Here is a 14,574-nt window from a genome sequence, read left to right as displayed (position 1 = left end):
AAATGGAAAGAATAAGGAAGGAACCTTAGAGGTCAACTAGTTCACAGCCATATCTGAATAAGGACAACATACCTGGCAAGTGGCCACCCTGCCTATGCAAGAAGTAAAGTGATGGAGAATCACTAATTGATTAATTTATTTCAGATGTGTCAGTGATTTTAAATAATCACAAGGATTTCCAGTGATATAGAAAAAATATGGTAAATAAAGCTAATTAATGCCATACAAATTCATTTTGTGGTTGTTAAAAACATTTAAATGACCTAATATATTGTGTTACCAAATTATATTTTGTTTTTTATTGTTTCCATTTGTACACCGAAATTGAGAGTCTTTAGATCTGGTTTAAGCAATGCCAATTGTTAGTACCTTTCCTTTGTTGATTATCTTCAATTTATCCTATAAATATATTGTTTGTACATAGTTGTTTCTGACTGTTCTGGCTTTAGGATTTTTCAATGATTTCTCTTTCTTCTCACTGCCTGAATTTCAGTTAGGCAATAAGCATTTTTTAAGTGCCTATTACATATCAAATACTATATATAGCACTTGGGACACAAAGAAAGGCAAAAGATAGTCCCTGAAAGGAAAAAAGTCACAATCTTACAGGAGAAAATAACAGAAACAACTATGTACATATGACCTAATATATTGTGTTACCAAATTATATTACATATACACAAAATGAAAAATATTCTGGGAATATTATGAATATTTTTCATTTTGTGGGGATTAAAAGACAGAGTTCTGAGCTGATAGCACTTTAAGGATCCATGATTCCCTTTAATGAAGCGGACAGATCTTCCTTATAATCTGAGATCCCTCCTCCTTCTATTTTTATAGGTCTAGATGTCCAGTCATTTAAAAACAGTTATACCAAATGCAGAATAATTCCATTGACTGATTTGTGACAGCATAAGCTAAAATAAGCAAAATACTATGTAAATAGGGTCACAAGTTGTGTGAAGCATGGAATATCCCCACACAAGATGGACAGGCTTCTTCTTAGGTTAGGTAGGAGGAAATGGTACACATTATAACAGTGTCCTAAGTGGATAGTGACATAAAATAGTCACTTGCTCCTATTGGAAAAGAAATTGGTCCAGAGATACAAAAATATTTTGGGAGATTTTCCATCTAGTTGTCATCTTTGCTATGCTGGCTTGCAAGGAAAAACAAGAGCAGAAGTTCTTTAGTTAACTTCCTATGATTAAGCAAATAAACTGAGAATCTGCAGCTTATAGTTCTAGGGTCTTATATATATAGAACTTTGAATATATCAAAGAATTTAGAATAGAAATAGAATATAGAAATTTGATTCTATCAAACTGATTAATACTAATTGGAGTAAAAGTCCAAATAAATAATCTCCAATATTAAATGTATATTTAGATAAGTAAACTATTTATGTTAAATAACTCTCTCTTTTGGTTGATACTCTTAATTATGAAGAGAGTAAAGTCTTGAGGTTAATGCTCTTAAATATGTCCAGTTAACAGAGCTCTAGGTTGATATTGGTAAGGACCTATTGCATAATAGATCCTTAATTAATGTTTGAATTGAATGACTAATTGTTATTTATGATCTGGTCATCTGAAGTTATATGCCCACATGACTTTTCTATATCCTCCAAGACCAATGAACTCTCTCATCATAATTCTTTCTTCTCCCTAAAACATAAAGACTATTTCCCTGGAATCTTATAGTAGGCTTTAGAAGCCCTAGGCAGACACAAATCCACATGAGAATAATGAAAACTCCAAATCATTGTAATCTCAGGATCTCCATGAGTTTTTTTTTAATTGCACCTAAACAATTCTATAAACCTGTTTTGACGTTTCCAGAACAAATTGACCATCAAGGGTTGATTCATATTGATCATCAGATTGTAACCTTATATAACTTTTGACCCTATCCTTTATGCATTGCTTCTAAGAACTCTCACAGTGGTACTGATTGGGACTAGGTGACTCTAAGCTGCTATGCCTGAGCTCCCACTGCACAGAACATTTTTTCTATATTGACAACTCCCTCGAGTGTTAAATTAAAGTGAGGAATGTGGCTATTCCTTATCCTTATACTTATTTACGAGAGCTATTGACTATAAATCTTTCCCTGATGGCATGTTACTTTTTATTTATTTTATAAACACTTCTAACCTGCCTTGGTTACAATCCCTTGCAAATAGTAGATGTTAAATAAATAGTTGTTTTGTTTTCATGATGTTAGTGATTATGATTATAATACCTTGGAGGCAGATCTGAACTCTGTCAGAATCTGCATGCAAAATGTTTATAAAGTGTATCATACCTGTTTCAGAGATGCCTTTGTCTTGCTCAGTTAATCTTATTTATATTTAGTCATCCTTGGGCTTGCCTGTTAAATAGCTCCAATGACAATCACCTTCATTTCAATTCACTTGCCAGTGTTGAGTGATTAATTGATGATGGAGATAATCTTTTGTACTATATTCATTGTATTATAGTTCTAAAGGCCTTCTGTTGTTTCTGGCACAGTGGATAAAAATACAATGTAAAAAGATATTGCAACTAGGGACTTAAAATATTTTATTTTGCTCTCTTCTTTTCTCTTTTTCTTTTCTTCTAAATTTTTTTGTACTTAAAGGTTCATGAACCCTGCTTTGATGTCTATGAGATCATAACACATTGTACTCTCTAGTTCATAGTATCATAAGTTTAGAACAAGAAAGATCTTAAAAATAATTTAGTACTACTCCCTGATTTTACAGAAGAAGAAAATGAAGACCAGAAAACTTAAGTGACTTATCCAAAGTAAATAGAAAAACTGGTATTGAATATAGGTCCTTTGCCTTCAAATCTAGTAATGTTTTTATTGTACTTTTCCTTTTTTTCATTTTCTTCCTGAGTTTGCTTTAAAAGCTTTCTTTAATTACTTTTTGGAATAATTATTTAGTTCTATATAATCACTGATTCCACTTTTATCCATAATATATGTTAGTACTTTCAAGCATTTTTAATATATTAACAAGTTTTGCAGACTCTCACATAGTATATGTTTATTAAGAATATGTATAATAATAATGTCGCTGTAAATTTGTTTTATATATAACAATAGAATTTATATATTTATGAAAAGTATTACTACAAAAATGTTAGTAATGTTATTTATTTTGTCTATGGAAAATTCAGTTGCTTAGTTGTTTTTGAGTCTTGTCTGATTCTTCATGACCCTATTTAGGGTTTTCTTGGCAAAGATATTGGAGTGGTTTGCCATTTTATTCTCCTGAGGCAAAGAGGGTTAAGTCCAGCAACATACAGCTACTAGGTTATCTGAGGTCAAATTTGAACTTAGGTTTTCTTTATCCACTGTGTCACCTAACTGCCCCTCATGGTAAGTACATTGGCATATTTATTACATTGATTCACTTAATTAGAAGGGCATCTTATAATAACTTATAATAATTTCAGCCTCCCTCTTCAAAGTCTGTGACCCATATTAGGAACCAATACTCTGATGGCTCTTTTATTTCATAATTGTGAGCATTTTTTTTTTTTTCTGTCAGCCTATCCTATACAACATACCTTTGTGATTCTTGTACACAAATTGGCTAAGGGACCTTTTATCCAAAGTATTGAGGACTTTCTTCTGCTTATTTTGACATTATATGGGAACCATTGAAATGTGAACTGTCCATTGATTATTCCTATTTAGGCCATACATGTTTCTGATAGTATCCTTACATTAATATATTGGTAGATAAGAATTTGGTGGATTTCTGTTGTTTTACTCTTAGAAATTTCATAATTTAATGAAAACTTTTCAGCTCTACTGAATTTAAATATTTAGAGGTAAAATTTCAAAATTCATCAACATCAAAATCTTCTCTGGAAAGAACAACTTAATGTTGTGAATCAATCAATAAACATTGATTAAACATTTGCTGGTTATCATGCCTTGTGCTGGAGATGTAGAAGCAAAAATGACTGTCACTTGGCTGGAGACAAAGAAGTAAAAAATCTTTGCCCAAAGAAGGATACATTTTACCAAAGGAAATAACATGCACATATTTAATTGGAGTCAGCTTATACCTTCTTTCAGGAATTGACAGTCAAATTTTCAGTGTGAGCATGTTCATCTCAGATTTGAAAATACTACTAATCAGGACTTAATTTATTGTTTTGTTGATTATCTAGAATTAAGAAAATAGAAAAAATGCTAATAATGTAAATCCAACTTAAAAATATCTTATTCATACATACCCCCTTTATTTTCTGGAGTGCTAGCCGTTAAGCATTTTGTTAGCATACCACTATACATGAGTACAGAGAAAATAAAAACAAAAGTACATGAAAATTAATGAAAAAAATGGGAAGAAAAGGTGTCCTTTACTATTATCTCAAATTATATTACAGAGTAATACTCAAAATAATCCAGTACTGATTAAAAAATACAAAAGTGAATAATAAAACAAATTTGGCACATAAACAACATCAGAACCTAAGCAACACAGAAGCAACTAAACACAATAGTATAGTCTTTCATAAAACCACTACAGTTAGACTTCACTTAATAAAAATGTTTTGGAAAATGGAAAATTATTCTAGGAGAAATTAAATTTATATCAATATTTTATATAGTACACGACAATAAGCTCCGGTGAACATGTGACTTCAATATAAAAAGTCATAGTTTAAACAAAATAAAGGAAAAAGGAAAGTATCTTTCATAACTATAGAGAGGGCATGAGTTCTGGATTATTAAAGAGAGAGATGAATAATTCTGTTTAAACATTGAAAAAATGTGTAAACAAAAATTATACAATTTGAATTAGAAAAAATACAATTAGGGAAAGTCTTCAAAGCAAATTTCTCTTATAAACTTCTAATATTAACAATATATAGGAATTTGATATATATGTAAGTAAAAGAACTACTCTCAAATAGATAATGGTTAAAAACTATAAATAGGCAGATCTCAAAGGAGAAAAGAAATCCACGCTATTGGAAATAAATGTTCCAAATCAATAATATAAGAGAAAGCATATTAAAACATTGTAAAGGTTTTACTTCATAGCCCCTGAAGTGTCAAAGATACAAAAAAGGAAAAAAATTTTGAGGGTGATGTGGGAAGACACACTAATGCTATATTGGCTGAGATGTGTTGTGGAAACCAATTTGGAACTATATCCCAAAAGTCACTGAAGAGTACATAATTTTTAACCTAGCAATACAATTTCTAGGCATATATGCTAAAAAAGATTAGAAGAAGAAATCCTCTTACTTTTTCAAAAAATATTTAGAGTAGCATTTTTTGTTGTAGAAAAGAAAATGAGTGCACATACATTGGTCAATGGCTGACTAAATTATAGTATATGAATATAATGGAATCTTATGCCATAAGAAATGAAGAAATTAATGAATTTAAAGAAACCAGGGAAAACTTAGATGAATTGATACCAAATAAAGTGAGAAGAAATAGGAAAACTATTTATATAATAATTACAATATTATAAGAAAGATTTCAGTACTCTGATCAATATGTGAGGAATGGTTATTAATAACCAATATCTTGGGGATATTCAAAGCTCACCCCCTCTTCTTTCAAAGTCCTGACTTGAAATTCAGTTTTCTTGAAGGCTATTACAGAAAATAAGATCACATTAAGTCTTCTTGTTCCCCACCCAACTTTACAAGGAATTTTATCTAGGGAGGGGAAGCCCATTGTGATCTGTTCAAACTTAGGTGGAGTTTAGATCCTTTTATCTAGCTAGTTAGGCTAGTGGTCTGACTAGAGATAATTTCTCTGTGATAGGGTCTCTCTTAGCCCTGTTGACTGCCTCCTGTTTTGAAGGGTTTATAAATTGTGAGACCCTTTGCCATGATTGTTTTTGGCCTAAAAGAGATAACCAAATGACTCCTTTTATTACAAATTTCTGAACTTCTTATTAAGTGAATAAATTACCCAGAAGGTATATATTTTGAATATTTTAAACATCATAGTTATGGCTAACCAAGAAGGGATCAGAGCCTTTCATTCTGGGTTTTTAACAAGGATCTCTTCTCAACTGGGTCTATGGGGAGCCTTTCTCCATGAAGAAAGTTCTTTTTTAGGTCTCTGGCAGTGATATGATTTTTTCTTTTACTAGTAAGTAAATTTTATTTGGGTAACCATATATGTGTCTATATGTCTCCTTTTAGTGTTTGTGCTATAGTTTTTTTTTTTTTTTTCTAATTTTCACTCTCATAAAAAAGCAATCATCATATAGATGTGTCCACTTGAAAAAGATCCTATAAAGTAACTTTTTGGAGAAAGAAAGATTTGGAACTCTTTCACTTAGAGAATACCTGAATTTTGTGATATTGTTAGGGTTCAAGGGGACCCAAGAATATTGGTATTCTGCATCAGTGACTCTGAGTCCCAAAAGAATTTGAAATCTTAGACCATCTCCAAGTCAAGAGGCAAAGTTTTATTATAATTGTAAGATTAATTAAAGACAGTTAAATTCAAAGAGAGGAAAATATGGGGCAAGTGGGTAAATTTATAGGGATTCAGGGAGTAGAGAACAAAGAACAGAGCAGTGTAAATGACATCATAGGATTAGAGTCAACATGAATGTTGGGAAGTTTGGTAAGAGGGACTAACAATGGCATACTCTCTTCTCTCATTAAATTAAGAAGTATTCATTGTTTATATTCAAATACAACATAGCAGCCCAAATGTTTAGATGACAAACCAGACATCCTTGAAGGATAGTTTAGTGGAATAAAGATTTCAGGTCTAACTCACTTTCTTTCACACACATTCTCCAAAAGGCTACATTCCTAAGATGAAATATGTCTTTCCCAAGACCAGGTGACCTGGAGTTCCTTGAAAAGTATTGAGGGTATTGGGGGTTTCTACTACATCAATATGCAGATTAATGAAGAAAATTCCTCTAGGTTGAACTCCATAATTTGGGACAATAATAGCATTGATTGAAATATAAAGGAAAATGGGACATTCTGAGTTTGAAAGATTAGGAAAGGCTTAAGTGAAAATATGGAACAGAGATAAGGTTTGGGAACAAATGGGGGCTTAGCTTGCACACAGCAGATGGGCAGTGGCAACCCCCCATGCTCCAAGTCCCTCTTATCCCTGCATAATTGTTCTGTGATGCCCTTGTGCCAGCTTCAGATAGTTTATATATGCTGAAAGGGTGTGAGAAATTTTACTTTGTTTTAAGTAGAAAGTTTTGAGAATGGAAATTTTTTAGTTTTATTTGAAAGTCAAAAGGACAAAGTTATAGGGCTAAGAGGAATTAAATTGGAGGACACCATCTGTTTCAAGCTCTCCTCGGTATTGTTACTTTAAAGGCTTTAATGGTAGATTACAAGAAATAGTAAATCACACAGTATATAAAAGGTTTGGAATAAATAATTCATGTGTAAAATATAGTGTAATACTACATGTAACACGTGATTAAAATTTAAGTTCAGATTTCATCTAATCTTGGTAGCATTGGGGGATTTTTGCACAAAAAATTTAAATTTAGTGTAATCAAAATTATCCATTTTGCATTTTCCTATGTTTTCCATTTTTTGTTTGGTCATAAATTCTTCCCTTCTCCAAAACCTGACAGATAAGCTATCCCTTGCTCTCCTAATTTGCTTATGATATCACTATGTATGTCTAAATCGTAAATCTATTTTGACCTTATCTTGGTCTAGGGTGTGAGATGTTTGTCTGTGCCTAGTTTATGCTATACTATTTTAATTTTTCCCAGCAGTTTTTGTCAAATAGTGAGTTCTTATCCCAGAAGCTGAGTCTATGTGTTTATCAAACTACTATAGTCATTGACTTTTGTGTTCTGTGTATCTAAACTGTTTCACTGATCTTTGGCTCTATTTCATAGTTAATATTAAATTATGACTGTGGTTTTATTATATAATTTTATGTCTGATACTGCCAGGCCAACTTTTTTTGTGTTGTTATTGTTTTTCATTAATTCCCATGGTACTTTTGGGGGTTGGAGCCCAAATGGCAGAGAGTAGACAGGACTTCCCCTGAGCTCTTCCTGGCTTCCCTCAGAATCAATATTAGGTCAAGCCTCTGAACAGATTTTGGAATGAATATTCAGAGTGTAATAATTTTCCAGCATAAGATATCTTGAAAGGATTTCAGGAAAGATCTGTCTTGTTTGGGCAGGGTGAATGTGGCCCAGTGCTGTGCCAGCACAGAAAGGTCTACAGCAAGGACGCCCAGCGTAAGAAATCTAGTGGGAGTTTCTTAGTCAAAATATAGCAGCCTTGGCTATTCTGTTCTGGTTAAGAAGGCTAATGGATAAGCAGACTAGCTGTAAGTTTCCAGTGCAACTACAGAAGGCAAATAGTGAATCTGTGAGCTCCAGCATAACAGACAGGATTTGGCCAGACCCGCCTGGCACAGTGGGGAAGCTTGCAGCACCACCAGTAGCCCCAGTATAGTCAGGGAGAAGCCCCTGTTCCCCTGTAGAAGAAGTTTGGTACAAACTCCCCTGTGTCCAGAAGCAGACTTTAACCTTTAAAAATGAGCAAAAAGAACTCTGACTATAAAGAGCTACTATGGAGACAGGGAAGAACAGAATATAAATCCAGAAAAAGACACCAAAGACAAAACACTTTCCAAGTGAAGTCTCAAATGGAGTTATGAACTGGTTTTAAGCTCAAAAAGCTCACTTGGAAGAATTCAAAAAGGATTTTAAAAGAAAGACAGAAAAAATGGGGAAAAGAAATGAGAACTTTGCAGGAGGGTTTAGAAAGGGAAAAACAAAAAATTGACTGAATGAAACAATTTCTTAAAAAATAGATTTGGTAAAATGGAAAAAGATAGATTTGGTGAAATGAAAAAAAAATCCAGTGAACAAGATAACTCATTTAAAAGTATAATTGGCCTAATGCAAAAGGAGGTAAAAAAGCTAACTGAAGAAAATAATTCACTAAAACTTAGAATTGGATAAATGGAAGTGAATGACTCAATGAGACATCAAGAATTAGTCAAAAAAACAAAACAAAAAGAAAGAAAGAAAGAAAGAAAGAGAGAGAGAGAGAGAGAGAGAGAGAGAGAGAGAGAGAGAGAGAGAGAGAAAGAAAGAAAGAAAGAAAGAAAGAAAGAAAGAAAGAAAGAAAGAAAGAAAGAAAGAAAGAAAGAAAGAAAGAAAGAAAGAAAGAAAGAAAGAAAGAAAGAAAGAAAGAAAGAAAGAAAGAAAGAAAGAAAGAAAGAAAGTGTCAAATGTCTCCCTGGAAATACAACTGACCTGGAAAATAGATCCAGGAGTGTAGCGAGCTGTCGTCTCCAGAAGCTGCCAGATCACTCTCTGGGAAGAGATATGCTGTGTCTACTCAAATCTTTCAGACAGATTCTTCTTCCTGTAGTGAACCGTTGTCTCCAGGCAGTTGCTGTTAACTCTTGTCCTTAGAAGTGACTTCCCTTCCTGCAGAGAGCCCCGTCAAGCCAGATGTAGTGCAGAGTCTTCTTCTATCTCTGGGAGTCCTCTCTTTTATTCTCCCAGAGAATGGGCGTGGGATAATGCAAGGGCTTCTGGGAAGAACCACCTCAGCCAATGAGCCTGCTCCTTCCATCAAGTCAACCTGAGTTCTCACCTTGTAATTGTCCAACCTGAATTCTCACCTTGTCACTATCCAGACAACCCGAGTTCTCACTTAGTAATCCTAACACAGGAGAGATGATCTAAATTATTGGACTAAATGAAAGCCATGATGAAGAAAAAAGCCTGAATAAGATCTTTCAAGAAATTTTCAAGGAAAACTGTCCTGATAGCCTAGAATCAGAGGGTAAAGTATTCATTGAAAGAATCCATGGATAACCTCCTGAAAAAGATCCCAAATTTAAAACTCCAAGGAATATTGTAGCTAAATTCCAGAATTATTAAATCAAGGAGAAAATGCTTCAAGTAGTTAGAAAAAGCAATTCAAATTTCAAAGAGTCACAATCAGGATTATTCAGGACCTAGCAGCTTCTTCTTTATAGGATCAAAGCACCTGGAATATGATATTCTGGAAGGCAAAGGGGCTTGGAAAGGGGCCAGGGAAAAATAGACCAAAAATTAGTTGGAAATTACATTATCTCATTCTAAAGAATGAATGTGTGAAACAACAAACCATGGGAACAATAATTTCATCCAAGAGAATGACAATAATGAGACAAATTACCAAAATTTATGGGATTGAGCTAAAGCAATTCATAGGGAAAATTTAAAATCTCTAGATGCTTACATGAATCAAATAGTGAAAAAGAAGACCAATGAATTGAGCATGTAACTAAAAAAACTAGAAAAAGAACAAATTATAAATCCCTAATTAAATACCAAATTTTAAATTCTGAAAATAAAAAAAAAGATTAGTAAAACTGGAAATAAGAAAACTATTGAACTAATAAACAAAACTAAGAATTGATTTTATGGAAAAAAAAAAAACAAAATAGATAAATTTTTCATTAATCTGTTAGCAAAAGAATACCAGTATCAAAAATGAAAAGGGTGGAGTTAAAATCAATGAACAGGAAATTAAAGCAATAATTAAGGAAATAATGCCAACTAATCTGACAATATAAGTAAAATATAAACTTCCAGATTAACAGATAAGGAAATAAATTACTTTAAATATTCCATTTTAGAAAAAAAAAAAAAAAGAACAAGCTATTAATGAATTAAGAAAAAAATCTTCAGGGCCAAATGAATTTACTAGTGAATTCTACCAGATATTTAAAGAACAATGAATTCAATACTATATAAAATATTTGGCAACATATGGAAAGGAGTGCTATTAAATTCCTTTTATGACACAGATATGGTGCTGATACCCAAACCTGGAAAGATCAAAAGAGAAAGAAAATTATAGAAAATTATATAAATGAACATTGATGCAAAAATTTTAAATATAATATTAGCAAAGAGATTACAGCAATTTATCACCAGGATAATAAACTATGACAAAGCAGAATTTGTAACAATAATGCAGGGCTGGTTCAATATCAAGAAAACTCAGTATAATTGACCACATTTATAACCAAACTAACAGAAACAATATGATGATCTCAATAGATGCAGAAAAAGTATTTGATAAAATGCAACATTCATTCTTATTAAAAATGCTAGAAAGCATAGGAATAAATGGAACTTTTCTTAAAATGATAAGTAATGTAATAGGGACAAATAGAAGCATTTCCAATAAGATCAGGATGAGACAAGATTGCCTATTATCACACTACTATTCAGAATTATACTAGAAATATAGCTTTGTTGCTATAAAGAAATTAAAGGAATTAGAGCAAGTAATGAAGAAACAAAACTATCACTCTTTGCAGATAATATGATGATATATTTAGAGACTCAACTAAAAAACTACTAGAAACAACAAGCAAGTTTAGGAAAGTTGCAGGATATAAAATAAACCCACTTAAAACATCACCATTTCTATGTTACTATAAAGTCCAGCAGCAAGAGATAGAAAGAGAAATCCCATTTAAAAAAAATTTACAAAACACTTTTCATATAGAGTTAGATTCAAAGAATTGGAAGAATATTAAATGCTCATGGATAGACCAAGCTAATATAATAAAATGATAATTCTATCTAAAGTAATCTGCTTATTCGGGGAAATAACAATCAAATTGCCAAGAAATTTTTTTATAGAGTTGGGAAAAAATTACAAAATTCATTTGGAAGGACAAAAAGTCAAGAATTTTAAGGGAATTAAATGAAGGTGCCTTAGCTGTACCAGACCTAAAACTAAAAGTCATCAAAACCATTTGGTACTGGCTAAAAAATAGAGTTGTGTATTGTATACCTTTGTTAGACTTTAAAATATGAAAATTAGAAAAACAGCAGCATTTAGTAATAACTGATATTTGATGATTATGAAAAAGTTAATTTAACAATCTGGTTCTCTTCTAAATATGTCACAGAACAACTCTGTATCCAGGATTAAATTTATCTCCTATTTAAATCTGCATATTGTGTCATGTGGAATTTTTACACCTTGGCATGGTTATAAAAGTATGGATTTTATTCCTTGATTGCCCCCAACATTGTAGGAACTTTTAAGGAAAAAATTATACAAACCCCAGAGACTAACAATAGGCTAATCTGAACACTTGTTGTATTCAGAGGTACAGGAATTCAAAGAAGCTTTATTGTTGATTGTCATGTGGTGATAGTGATGATCCTTTTTACTGCAGGCCTATGCTATCTAAGAGGGCATAGACTGTCCATATTATTAGCAATTTGGTTATATTAGTGTTACCTGACTTTCAATGGAGAAACACCTGTATTTCAAATATTTGTCATATTTTAATAGATATGTACTGAGCACCTAAAATACTATGGGCAACTGAAACAAATTCTATGCTATGGTCCCTCTTTTTAGAAATTTTGAAGGGAAACAATATACATAGATGAAAAACTAGAGAACAATACAAATTGAGCTAGCACTATTTACTGAGGCAGGGGTCTGCTCTAGCCAACTTAGTATCAGAGAGCTTATTGTCAAATCTTTAATATGAATATTTATACTTCAGAAATTAGCAAATACCAAAGATTGGGGCTTGTCTTATTGTGTTGATACATAGACTAAGAAGTGAAGAAAAGGTTAAAAATGCAGATTAAAATTAAAAGTGTCATTTGTACATCTTCTCCCTTGCCTCCCCCAAGTTTATTGCTAAATATTTACCCATTCATAACTACTCAGGTTCCATCCTAACTTTCTCTAACCTTTCTATATACGTAGATATGCATTTGTATATGCATATATACATATAAGTCTGTGTATAATTTTTTAAATGCTGGATAGGGTGGGGGAGAGCAAAATATCCTTTTTGCTTCTCTATATTTTAGTAAGGCCACAGATTATATTCAAAGGGTTCTAGGAACAAAAAATCATAACATAGTATACCATTGATGAGATTTGGAAATGAGGTAGCTTAAGATCAAAAATACCAACAGGAAATTCCTTTTTTGGGAGAGACAGAAGGAGATAACAGAAAATTCTTGTCTTATTTACAATAATAAGAAAATTCCTGTTTACAATACTCTCCAAAACCTCATTACATCACTGCATCTGAATGACTGTGTTCATATATAAAACAGAGTCCTCAAAAATCTATTCTTTGCAAAATTGGCCTTGTACCTTGCAAAGAATAGATTTTCCATTCTAATCAATAAAGACTTTGTTTCCATACAGCATTAAGTAGCAAATTCATTTGCTGCCGACCAGCCCTTGGTTACTTTGGGGAAGGAAAGAAAGAGAGAAAAGGAACTGACCCATCTCGGTTTAGAACCTCAGTTTACTCCTCATCACCATTGTGATCAATATATATGTAAAATGAATACAACTTTATTTTTAGGTGGAAAACACTAGCAATGGAGTTACCTGGTAAAATCTCATGTGGTAAACAGCATTTCAGCTGAGCTTTGAAAAGAAATAAAGAATTCTAAGAGGCAGAGAATAGGAGTGAACACATTCTAAAAATTAAGGATAGTCCATACCTTTGTATGGAGTCAGGTGATACAGCATCACGTATGAAGAAAAGCAAAAAAATAATTTTGAGTAAGTCATAGAGTATGGAAAAAGGGTTATTGTATAGTAAGGCTAGGGAGATAGATTGGAGCCAGGATGTGAAGGTCTAAGTATCAATGAGAAGAGGTTTTTTTTAGAATCAGAATTCTAGAAATGAGTCACAGGAGTTTGGTAGGGGAGTGACATGATCAGATTTGTGCTTTAGGAATAGCACTTTGGTACTAGGTGACTGGATATAGTAGGATAGATTAGAGAAGGAGAGACAAAAATCAAGGAAAATACTTTGAAATGAAAATTTGGATTTTTTCCATAGCCTGGATAATAAGTAATAAGTAATAATAAGTAATAAGGGCCTGAATCAAGGTAGCCATATGAATGTAGAAAATAGTACAGATGTGAGAAAAAGTCAGGGAGATAAAACATTTTTTGCAACTGATTTTGCAGCTGATTAGAGATCTGGAGTGAAGAAGAATGAGGAGTAATGGATGACTGATAGGTTGGGAACTTACATCACTGGAAATATGGTGGTACTCTTGACAGAGATAGGAAAATTGAGAAGGAGCATGCATTTTAGAAGAAAGATAATGAATTCTAAATTGAACTTGAATTGAGTTTGAGAGGCCTTTGGGATGTCCAAGAGGCAGTTGGTGATCGACTGAACTTAATGTTCTATTGCTTGGAACTAATTTATCCTATTGAACAGAGGTTTTTTTGGTTCATTGACTTTGGTATATCATTATCAAACTGAATTCCTCATCATATGTTTGAAATTAGTTTACTCTGAATATTGAAAGGTTTTTATAATTGATGTATTTATGTTTATCTACTTGGGGAGAGAGGAATTTAATGGGTGCTTTTTAAAGAACCTGGATAAAAATATCTTCTCTTAATAAAATATTTGCTTTTTCCATCAATCAAGAACATTTATTTTATATCATCAAAATGACTGATTTTCAATACCAAGAAAATAGTAGGTGAGCTTATAACCTTTTTCTCCTAAAGAACAATATCTGTTTCATTTTTCAAAAATAAAAATGGGAGA

The 14,574-nt window shown here is 32.3% G+C and overlaps 1 protein-coding gene across 3 annotated transcripts in view; it reads left to right on the top strand.

Moving 5' to 3' along the window:
• Nucleotides 1-14,574, top strand: part of STS (steroid sulfatase) — a 215,700-nt gene that overhangs the window by 83,760 nt on the left and 117,366 nt on the right. The window lies entirely within an intron of this gene.

This window comes from Sminthopsis crassicaudata, chromosome 3 (genome assembly GCF_048593235.1).
Source record: "Sminthopsis crassicaudata isolate SCR6 chromosome 3, ASM4859323v1, whole genome shotgun sequence".
In the NCBI taxonomy this organism is placed as follows: domain Eukaryota; kingdom Metazoa; phylum Chordata; class Mammalia; order Dasyuromorphia; family Dasyuridae; genus Sminthopsis; species Sminthopsis crassicaudata.
Note: the sequence above shows the minus strand (reverse complement) of the source record. Positions and strands in the feature narration are given on the sequence as shown.